The sequence below is a fragment of the Nipponia nippon genome, unplaced genomic scaffold (genome assembly GCF_047370975.1).
Source record: "Nipponia nippon isolate SJK-2023a ecotype South Korea unplaced genomic scaffold, ASM4737097v1 scaffold_6, whole genome shotgun sequence".
NCBI classification, from domain to species: Eukaryota; Metazoa; Chordata; class Aves; order Pelecaniformes; family Threskiornithidae; genus Nipponia; species Nipponia nippon.
The window spans coordinates 38,096,768-38,109,418 of NW_028262380.1; positions in this window are offsets into that span (position 1 = coordinate 38,096,768).

Sequence of the window (12,651 nt, forward strand, 5' to 3'; positions counted from 1 at the left end):
ACAGCAAATCACAACTTGAAAACTACCCAACTCCCGTATTTTCCCACACTTGTTGAAGTGTAATTTGACAACCTATTTAACTTTTGCAATTAATCCTTCACCTGGATTAGCCAACAAAACAGACCATTCAAGTGTCACGTATTTCCAATTCCATTTTCTCTCAACTCTTGCATAAAGCAATTCAAGTTCTTGATTTTGACAAGAACTAAAAAAAGCTAATGAGATCTTGAGAGAGAGAGAGTCTCAAATATTACTTCTGCTTCTTGAACATGCCCAGCATAAAACCGTTGTACCAAATCCTTAATGGACACAATGTGGATTAGCCTTTTTTCAGGGAAATATAGGTGTTTGGGGTTAGCACATACTCTGTCTGACCACATCCTGTGATAAAATGAAGCATTCTGAACTGATCTGTGGAAGAGCGCTTGCACAAACTACTCAGCGGTAGTATTTCCAAGTACTTTTAGTTACAAGAAGTTTTCAGTCCCATCACTGTCCCAGCAGCATGCCTACAGAACATGTTCAAACTATGATTTTCTTTCCCAAGGCTTATAGCAACAAAGTGGCAAGACACAACCTGGCACAAATCCCAGCACTGTGCTAACTTAAGTACCTACTAAATCACAGTGACCACAGACAGTCACAAAGAAAGTGTCATCAAATTTTTTTAAATGTGCAAAATCAGCAGTTTTCCTTAGCTATGTTCTCAGAAATGACTAAGCTGTTCCTCTCTGTTAACACAAATAAATAAGATAAAAATCATCCTGTGCCTGACATCAAGCACAGCAAGTTTTCAGTCCAATCACCTATACTTAAATAAGCTCTTAGTTCTAGGATGTTATCCAAGAAGAGTTAAAATTTTACTTGCAGATGCAACTACTTTAACATTAATAGAAAAAAAATCTTAAATTTATCTTAGCAGACATCAAGTATCTTAACTACATTAAAGTCCAAAGAAGGTACACAAGCTTTAATGAACCTTGTAATTTAAAGTGACACTCTTTGGTATTTGGCAGCAACATTTTTTTAAGGTTTAATATATAAGTTCCATCCTATTTTATCAAGCAATAAGTCACAGGACTTATCTATGTGAACTTTTTTTAATTTAAAAGTTTAAGAGAAAAGCTGAAAATAAAATTGTATCTGAAGATGATCTCACTCAACATAAGGAAAAAATCATGCCATACTTCATGTGTTTTTTTAAAAAAAACTAGCTTTTTAATCATGGCACAGTGATTCCAAATAGGATTCTAGTATACGATAAAGTCATTGTGGCTACAGAATGTAGGGACCAAACAGGTCAAATTTTTACATGCAAAACTGAGTATATTCACCATTAATAAAATCATAAGTTAACTAAAACAATAGTTAACTCCACAGTCCTTTACTAAATGATATCCTATGATGAGATTCTTGCCTCCTTCTAAATAAAAAGTTTCTTTTAAAAGAAACCTCATTGTATAATTTATTTATATTATATATTCTTTTAATTCTGTTGAAATAACTCTAGGCACTATGACAAAAAGGAATTTTGTATATACTTAAGGAAGGATTATTAAACTAGGTCTTAGGAAAAAAAAATCTGAAAAATATATTCAACCAATCTTGAAAAAGGATTTTTAGAAAGCAAAATATGTCTTTTTTCTGTGTGAGCTACGGCTGCGCATACCAAAACAAGCCATAAGTTTCAAAAAGATAAGGAAAAAATAAATTTGCTTATTAAAATATGTTAAATTCAGACTGGTTGTTTATATGCTAGATATATTTATATTGGTTGTTTAATATTTCTGAAAAATTACTCTGCTAACACACATTCCTTGAATCCAGCACTGTGCTTTAGGCTTGATATAGAGGAATGGAATTATGTTCTGTGCTTTCCCTGCTGGGGGCAATATGACTCCACTTGTCTTCAATGAATGACCAGAAATTACATAAAGTGGAAAAACTCAAAGCATTTTAGGATACTAGACTGAATCCCTGAAGTAGAATGGGGGTGTTAGCACCAAAAATGTCTGAATGAAACTTATCAGGAATTGTAAATGCAAGGAGTCACTTGAAGTGGCTGGAGGAGGCTGGGTAGAAGCTTTCATGTTTTTGTTTTGGCTTTTTTTTTTATTTTATTTTTTTATTGTTACTTGTGCCATGGAACAGAAGGAATAAAAACAAAAAATCACCACTCTAATCAGTTAAACAGTCAAGGGTTATTCATATCAGCTATGATTTATATAAAACAATATCACAATCTCACAAAATAATAATTTGTCCTCCAAATCCTTTGGAAAACTGATGTTTTTGTGAAATTATATTGATAAAAAGATTAAAGTGAGATAGGAGCAGATAAATAAGAACTAATGAATAGGCATGTCAGATCAAAAATAGGAACTAGAAAACTTTCAAGCTACATTAGTAATCACTAGACTTACCTATTAGTATTTTTTGCTTAAATATTTGTTGTCAAATCTAGGTTTACTTATTCAAATACAGTAAGTGTTTTTTACTTAGTAAAAAAGTTACAATTTATAATGCCACCTACTGAAAGGTACAACTAAAAGCCTAACTAAATAAATTTCACTAGATGCAGTTTAGATATACTTTTTAATTCAGCCCTCTGATTGTAATTTTCTTGTTTATTATGAGTTACACTTAGGTGTATACATGTAACTCCTGGAAGATTCTGGTACCATTTCATTTATCATGCATCATCCATGTCAAAAGAAGGCAAATTTGCGTTTCACTGTTTTTCCTCCTGTCTGCAGGTACTTATAAACTTTGCCAAACTTTAATCTTTCATCTTCAAGTTTTGTATGCTACTATCAGCCTTCACACATTTCTGAACAAAATAAAAAATACTCCAGCTCATTTCCAGAAATATTTAGCTGTGGGGAAGAGAGCAGTGGCTTATTATTTAAATATAGTGATTAAACAATCTTTTAAAATGACTGTGGGGTGTCTACTTGCTTTGCAATTAGACAGATTTGCTTGAACTCCACACAAAACTGAAAGAAAAAAAAATTAAATAAAATCCATCCTCCTCTGAAGTCCCTGAAAAAAGCCTTAAGTTCCACATACAGAGGTGCAAGAGTTGATCATTTCTTCAAACACTTTATCTGTACTAAGCTTTCTGCTACTCAGTCATAAATGCTATGTAAAACTGTTCTTAGTTTTCCCATGTTCCAAATATTTGGTGAATTGTGAGTGAGGATGAAGACCAATATATACAGGATATGGAACTGAACTCCTTTTTAAGTCTACTTACTTTTAACCTTATATCTTAATAAAAAGAGTACATTTAATCCTCCTTTCACCAAACACAACAGGCTATCCTTACTTTTGTTGTCTCTGCAGGGCTGATGGAATAGCATGGTATGTTTGCATAGCAACATCATATTTCATTTGTACAAGGGACACACAAACCTTGAAGGTGGCAGCATTAGGATTGTAGCCTTGAAGAGAATAGTGACCATATCCTTAGAGATAGTTTATCACAGTACTCAGGGTGAGTTAAGTCACTGCTCCTTAGTAAGCTAGTTCTTTAAGGAAAAATTAAGAGAACTATAGTGCTCTGCCTATAAAGCAACAGGAAGCAGATACTTTCCGTCCTTTCCAAATACAGACTTCAAGTTGTGTTTGACTCTTTGGAAGGGTTGCTTTTGATTAACTCTAGATAACTTGCATAGTATCTGCTCCTTGAAGTTTTGATTAATTTTTTCATAAAACTAAGTGATACCACTGAACCAATTTAAGGCACATCTGTTATACTCTTTTTGATGAGGAATGCAAGAATATGGCTTTGCTAACAACAGCCCAATGATACTGAAAGAGTAGCACTTCAATTACCTCTTCTCATGTTTTCTTCAGGCCACACAAACCTGCCTTGTGATATTCCACTTGAATCTTGAAATAATTGCAGCTCCCTGAAAGCTAGCAAATCCGTAACAAACATGCAAGTTGATAATGCCAAAAGAAGGTCTTATCCCTCTTCCCTCCTCCTCCCCTTACTCTGCTATTTCCTTTCTTCCTTCTTTGCCATACCTAACCTTTTTCCATTCCTTGTACGTTTTCTAGCACTAACTAATCCATGAGCTGATTTCACTCAGCAGAATAGCTCAAAAAATTCCCCAAGCTACAAGCATTTGTATGCAATACCTAGTGAATTATTTTGTTGATTTTCTGAAGGTAGCCCAAAAGGGAAGTGGTAAGAGTACAGCCTCAAACAAAGATGGCAGAGGGAGGGAAGCAGGAGGAATTCTTCTCCCTTTTTTGGGAAGTATACCTGTTACAATACACATTTTTTACAGTATTTTCCAACTTAAATTAACATAGGAAGATAAAACCTCTCAACCAATTACTTCAGCTCAGATGTGAGATGACAGCTCAAGGACCAATGATAGTGTATAGAGAACTCTGGCATCTTCTCTCCTCCTTCCGTGGACCAACATCTCCAGTTAATATGTTGCTTAAGGCTCTGAAGTAAACAGAAGCATCTTCTCTATAACATTAACATCTCAGGGTACCTTGTTATACATTCCAATGGCTTTCTATAAGAAAGCCTGCATATATGGGGTTCATTGCCTTCCACTTCCTGACAGAGACAGCGCAACATAAAACCAGATGCATCCATGAAGATTTTTAGAGATGAGGTAACTATCAGCTGAGACCTTGAAGATTTCAGTCTTTGGAATACTCTGACAAGTTATAAACATTAAATAATAAGGTCCACTGGAGAGTTAAATTAACTTCTAATGTAACTCAGTCATTTATTTCTATGCAACCAGACCCTTGTTGTCTCCTCCCTTACCTCCCTAAAAAACACCCAGACCCTTAGAAGCTTACTGTTGAAGCAACATTAAGACTCATTACATGTTTCAATTTTAATGAAATAAATATTATGCATAGTTTTGTCTTTTTTGTATGTGTGTTTAACAAAAGAATGCAGGGATTTCTGTATAAAAAAAGATTAACTGGTTGAGAGCCTATTAGAAAACTGAAAGGAAGGAGTTTATTCAAAGGCTCCTTGGAAGGTGAGAAGAACCCTTGCAGCTGTCTTACGTATTACATAACTTTTATATAAAAGAAAGTTGCAAAGTGACCAAATAGCTCCAAGGAAGAAAAATGGCTAGACTTAAATAATTTGCAAGAAAAAAAAAAGGATAAAAAAGTAGATAGCAGTATATAAAATTGTGAGACAAAGATGATTTAGGCCTCAGGGCACAGTATGGTAAAAAAATGATCTAGAATGTCTCCACTGCTGAAAGACAGAGGCCTTGTTCTGCTCCCTGTCTCACCTACTCTTGCTGCTACCCTTACGGTTCAGTCTGTTCCCTGGTATTTGGGTAATTATAATCTCAAAGGCTTCTTCCTTCTGAGCATAACACGTGGAGGAAAAAAAATCATTTAGATCTCCACTGTGGAGGTATCTACGTGGTCTCAATAACAGCAGCTGATATGGAAGGGATGCGAGTGTAATGAACATGTGAAAGGAACATCCGGAACTGACTATGAGTGCATTTGCCCCAAAATGATAATGCTAGAGAAGACTACAACCCTTGGTCAGATTAAACATTAACCAGGAGACTACCAAGAGGTTTTAAAGTCATCTCAAAAAAAGTGTAAAGGAATAATAATATTTGTAACAGTAGGGACAAAGAAGAAAATAAGCGAGAAGAGGACAAAGCCTGGTTTGAATTCTGTCAAAATGAGAAATCGCTGAGCTTGCTACCTCCAGCTAGGTGCACCTTCCCTGCCAGGCACTGGGACAGCCTCCGGCAACTGGAGTTACACCACAGTGCAACAAGTAGGGACATACACACAAAAAGCACTCACATGTCTAATATAAAGCATCATGGAGATGTGAGCATCATGCTTAATCCCAGAAAAGGAGGTGTGTGTGTGACCCACACATCTTGTGAGGGAAGGAGATGCATGCCACTCTGGGGTTTGTTGGTGGAGTTGCACCTGAGTTGGGATTATAAACTGCTTCAATCCCAGTTTGATGGAAACCATGTGAATTGAGAAGTTTTGGGGTTTTGGGGGGAGGGTTATTGGTGAGAGGACATTGGGGCTGGGTTTGGTTTTGTTTGTTTTTTTCTCCCCTGCAACAACATACCTCACAGAGGATACCAAGTCCAGACCTATAAATGACTTTGGCACCTAAAATTTGGAATTAGGTTGCAGTTCTGCTGCAGCCTGACAGTAACCTGGTAGCTGCCATCGTCCCATCCTCTCCATGAATGCATTCCAACTAGAGCTGGTGCCAGTTTCCAATGACCCCGTGAGCCTGAACAATTTCAGTGGCAGACATTAAACCAACCCCTCTTGGAGTGTCGGGGTGCTTTGAATGGGGCTGAATACGCAGACAAAATTGAGGTAACCCAGCCCCTCGTTCATTTGAATCTATACAGTCTTCCAGGACTTGGATGACAGGTAAGCCACACAATTGTAACAGAAGCTGAACTCTCTAACCCTCCCTCTGAATTCAGCTGCTATCAGTTTGTTTTAAAACCATGCCCAATAAATTGATATTACCCTCTATTAATAGTTAGCAGCTATGACAATCAATTTTCATACAGCACTTCTGGTTCAGTTCCCTCCTACTGCTGAGATTTGAGTCCCTTTCTCTAATCCTAACCATGCTTGAGGCTAATTTTAGTGATCAACTGACTGCTTTTTCTATTCTCCCATCAAAGTTGTGTCAGTGAAGGAAAGCCAATATTTGCTAGGTAAGAAAGAAAAAGGTTTACCTGTGATCCATTCCCTTGCACAAGGACTTCTTCCTGAATTTTGCATTAAGCAGCCAATGACATAGCAACCAAACTTATAGAATACATTCGTGCCACCTGATCCAACTACTGATGAATCCCATGTAAAGATCTGGGTTCCTGGCCAACACTGCCATCTGCTTCCCTACCAATCCTGCTCTACAACCAGCCTAAAGATAAGCCACAAAGGAGCACCTGCTAAAGGAAATTAGTAATTGTTCCGTTCCCCAGCTTTCTACCAGTGTTTACTGGCAGCAGTACAGTAAGATACTGCAAAACATTTCAAGGACGTACATATGTTTCCATCAAGATTCCTCAAGAAAAATAACATTTCTCCGTAACTACAAGTGCTTTAAGAGAGATAACATTCAGGAACAGTAATTTTAACTAAGAAGGTAGTCTTCCTAGGAGACCTCTGTAATTGAGGGAGAGAAAATGCCTCCTCTCTCTATATGTAGCATGACATCAGATGAATGCATTCACAGCTGGTTCTGAAGAAACCATGCCCACACTACATGCATTTCAGGAGGGTTACCCCAGGCCAGTTGAGCCTGCTGCTGTGCATGAATGCCCAGCAGAGGCTGTAGTGCATTTCCTCTACCCCTGGAAGGCACCTTCCAGCTCAGTTTGGTTTGGGAGGAATCCAGCTGTGCGCTCCAAGACTGCTCTGGGATACAAGCTGAGATGCCTTAAGTGAGGACATTCAGAAGCACAGGACTCAACTGAATGGAAATGCTGATGTAGACATACCTATAGACATAGCCTTAGATGCCCATATTTAGAAGTCTCAGTTTATGTCTCCATAAATACTTATTATCAGATTCTCTAAATGATGAGCAAGTTATTTGTATTTTCTTATCACACAAAGTAGCATAGCTGATCAAGGTAAATGATGCACCAATGTGCAGAAATCAAGAAAAATTCCATTTGGAAAAATTGTGTTACATAAAAAAATATTATATCAAAATGTATAAAACTATCTCATAACAAAAAACCAACAACCCCAAAACCAAGAACAAAACACCACCCCAAACCAAACAAAAAACCTAATGAAATTTGCCTAGAAAGCAAAACTAAGGACATAAACATAAGAAAAAATCCTCTTGTAATATTCAGATCAACTGCATTGTGGAGAAAGTGTGAAAAAGAAATATAAACCAGTCAGCTTAGTAATGAGAAGAACTAATGAGGAGAACTGTTATAGTCTGAGTCTTTACCAGCTTATTAACATTCAGGGTTTTGTATTTTGCTATATTATAACTGTCTGCTCAGTACATTGATCTTGAAATGAGGCCTTTTGTCCTACTTAAAAGGAATTTATATACAAACCTTCTGTTCCCTCCACCAAAACAAAACTTACATTGATACAGTTACAAAGTATAATCAAATTACTTTGAATGTTGCATTTCAATTACAAAATATCTAAAGTTAATATAGGTTGAGTGTAAAAATAACTATGAATTAGTGAAATCTTTCCCACGGTATGCCTCCTTATCCATTAGCAACCACTGAAAACAGGATCATTGCTATTTTAAAATCTTTCAGTTATGTAAAAACATAGTTGTTTCATGGTTTGTGCTAATAAAGTTTCAAGTCAGAAGCAAAGTTTTTTTAGGACAGGTTTGTATAAATATTATCATTAAAATCTACCAAAACATGATGTAAACTCATTCTTGGTATCATTAAGTTACTTTGCTTGAACCACTGAAAATCCCTTAGCCAGATCTTACTAAGCATAAATTTCTAGCAATCTTCAAGCATGATGTATTAGAAGTACTGTATCCATACAATAGACTAGTACTGAGTATTCTAGAAGTGTTGTTACCCATATTTACCATGCAAATTTCCCTGCCTGTTCTTTGCTCCAGGAAGATAAGTAGGTAGTTGAGAAACAGAACCAAACTAAAAACTTAGTGCAAACAAACAAACAAAAAAGTGCCTTTCAGGTTGATTTCTCCAATTTCTCTAACAGTCAGAAGCTTTGTATAGACAGAATTCCGAAAAAAATTAGATATCATTAATAGCCATGTATACATCTAGAAAGGACCAATCGTTAGGAACATAACGCTTTGAAAATTACTTACTTACCAAACCCAGTATGTATGCAGATCTACGTTTTACAACTCCAAAAAATTATTTTGCCTTTTTTCCCCCCAGGTGCCTGAATTGGTCTACAGACCCTTACACAACAAACTGGATTTCATACAAGAAATTCTGGCGAGACTGTGAAATAGCCCCAACATGGGATGCCTATTAGAGTGGGCTAGAGATTTGTCTATTAAAGGTTTTCATGGTCCTTCCTCTAAAATGAAATCTTGTCTCTAGAACACACACATGATATAACTTGGTGATTCCAATAGTGGAAGATAATTAAAGGTATATAAAAATATATTTTAACAGCATTCTTAATCTTATAAAGAGGAACTAGCTGTATCTGAGTTGGAAAACATTTATACTACTTTAGAGCTGGGATTTTTAACCTGGGGAAGTGAGGCTTCTGCAATAATTTTATTTTAATTCTTCCACAACTGTTTTGAACCTTTTGCCCATTTTTTAAGTACTGAATAGTTATGATATTGAATTTCCCACATCGCCAGCTGAACAGGCAGTCCCTATTGAAGAACAGCTTGAGAGTTACCTCTGGTGCTTAGGTTGCTGGTTAATCTATGTGGGGTCCCAAAGCAGCTTAAGAATACATTTTCCCTCATCCATCTGGTTGTGAAAGGGCAAGGGAATTAGCTAAACACATTGTCAGGAGTTTAGAAAGTGCAGGGGTAGGACCCTGAAGGTACTGTGAAGAGAAGTCTAAAGAGTTTGGGAAATGTGGAAAGGATCTGGGCATTTGTTTCTGCATGTAACAAAGGGAAAGAGTAGTCTTCAATAGTACAGTATTTTAATCATGCCAAAATGGATGTTGAAGGTAAAATTCATCCCCAAACTCACTGGAGAACCAAAACACATTAAAGCTAATTCCATATATTCCTAGTTCTGTTTCCAAGAATTCCTGTCCCTAACCTGACTGGAATGACTATTTTTTTCCCCCAAGTTGCTCTAGAGAAGAGCAGACCCAGAACTGAAGGAGGACAGTTGCATCAGTGTTACGTTAGTTACGTTACATGTTACATTAGTGTTTGCAGCGTCTCTGTTCGGAGACACTCCTGCACTACCTGTGGTCTAATGTACACAAAGGCAATGCTTTAGTTATCATTCTAAGAATTTGTGTTAAAAAAAGCTTATATAAAGAATAACCAAGTAGCTTCCTCTTAGATAATGCCTACTTAAAAACATTATCTAATGATTCCTTAATAGTCTGCAGTAGATAATTATTGCATTTTGTGTTATGAAAAATAAATTTAGAGTATTTCTTCATAATGAGAATTCATCAGAGAGTTTAAAGCATCGCTAATAAGCAATTAAACTATCTTTGGTATTCAAAACCTGAAATAATAGATATTAGACAGTGCTTTAGAATGTGCATTACCTCTGCTACATTCTCACTCTAGGAATTACACCAAACTTTCTAGAGTGGACAGGTGAAAGGACCACCCCCCCTTCCCAATCCCCCAGTGTATAAATCTTGCTTTGAAAAAAACAGTAGAATTATTGATATTTGCTGATGCAAAAAAGAAAAAAAACAAACAAACCCAAAAAAACTTAAAAGCTTCATAACAAAAAGTTACTCAGGATTTTTCTTGCAACTTAATTTCAATTCCTGGTTTTGAAAGCATTACATGGAAACACTGATTTTGTTCTGCAAGTGCAGAAAATCTCTCAAATATAGTCTTTTCAAATTTAAATTAAAAAAAAGACCACATTTTCTTCAAATTATCTTAAGCAAAGAATACTCGGTATAGCTATGCAAAACCTGAAATGATGGAAAGATAAACTTGAATAAAATACTGTATTTTCTACACATTATATAAACATATATCCAGTTCTGCTGCATGAAAAATTAACTTTCTAATTTTGAAGAAGTCTCAAACTTTTCCATTGCAGGAAGAACTGGTAGAGCACATAGCCACCTCCTGAGCAGTCTTAATGCAGTACTCTTTAGGAAATGTCAAAGAACATAGCTCCTTACATTCTTAGGTGACCAAGGATCTAAAGGATCTCAAGTTCTATCAGTGAAAAGTTATTTAGGAATAAGTGCTGTATATGCTTAGGAGCTCCAGATTCTTGCTTCAGCTGTGTTTTCAGGATTTACTGAGTACCTGATACAAACACAGCAGTTGCAAACACATTTTTCATTTGAATTATTGGATGAAGTGCACGTGCTGAAAGCAAGGACTGAAAACAGTCTCCTTCTGCATAAAGGAGTGCCTTCATGATTAGCTGACAAAAATCATACTCTTTCTAGCACTATGATTATTTTTATCTTCTTGTAAAACAGCCTGGCTTCTGAATGCTTAGAATATCCCTTACCAGCAAAGGGAAGACCTAGTTGTTGAAGCAGTCTTCTAGGGTGAGAATTTGAACTTGTGAGACCTGGGAGAACATTTGTAGGGGTCAAATATTGAGCAGGTTTTCAAAGTAATACATACCATGCAAAGCCTCACTTCATTGAGAAGTGCCAAGTCTGTCATTCAAACTTCTTTGACTTCTTTTTCAAAAGGAAGAGTAAACCAGGTTTTCCACAATATCTTGATTTCCAAATAGTATAAACAATATTCAACATGAGTTTATTGTTCTCTCACAGCTACAGCTGTACACGACTTTCTTTTTTTATCTAGCTTACAATGCACTCAAATTAAAAGCCAACGAACCCACAGGAAAAAACAACCCGAAACACTGTATTTTGAACAAGATTACTCGTCAATCTTAAAACATGGCTCTGCACACAAGGTGTGGTTCTATGACAATCTAAGCCAGTCTAATTGATTGCTGCTGCAGTTCTGTCCTACTGACCTTCCCTCTCTTCCTCCTTTGTATTAAGACTTGTTGGCTCCTAAGGACAGGCTATTTCAGCACAGCTGTTACAGATAGAAGTAATAAATATATAATTAAAAACGCGCTTAGCATGGTTTTTTAATTTATCTGCCAACTTAGTGCCCTAAAGCAGCTAAGGCTAAGCACAGGGGTAGAAAAGCATTTATAGATGACACACACAACTCCCATTCATCTCTGGGAAGAAGGCTGAAGGCAGACATCAGTCACTTAGGCTGCCATGGAATAGTAGTTACAAAAGAACTACAGATCCATTCCTAAAACAGCAAGATAGGTACATGAGGTTGAGCGAGAACAGGATGAAACATTTGGGAAGAGGATCTTGTAAACTCACTTCATCACCAGGGAAAAAAGAAAAAAGTCATTAGCTAGACCCATACTCTATAGTCAAAGAGTAAAAACTGATGGTGAAGAAGAGACTAAAGTTCTTAGCTTCTGAAATGGACATAAAATAATGGCAAAATAACTAGAAACTGTCTCATACATGTTTTTAGAAGTGAAGCCAAACCCTGTCAGAGTAGTTGAAAGATGACAGAGAATACAGGTATTCAGTAGCATTACAGTAATCCATTTTTACACTAAATATTTTTGAGGACACGTTCACCTGTTGCGCTTAGCTACTGCAGGTGCTGAGCAAGCAGAAGACTAGCATTAGTAGGAGGGGCAGAAGATCAGAATGGAATTTGGGCTACCTAGGTTTAGTCACATCACATGCAAAATTTAGCAGAAACATATATCAAACATGTGATGAAATGTCTCGTTTCCCAGAGGCCAGCCATGTACTCTTCTCTCTCAGGAATGCTGTCCATGTGTTATGAAGTCTATTTTTTCCTCATTTGGAAGACTCATTTCAACCCAGATCTTTTCATGAAGCAATAGTGAGTGAGCAGACAAATGAGAATTTAAGTTGGTATTACCTAGAAAACAGAAAACTACCTTCCACTTTTTG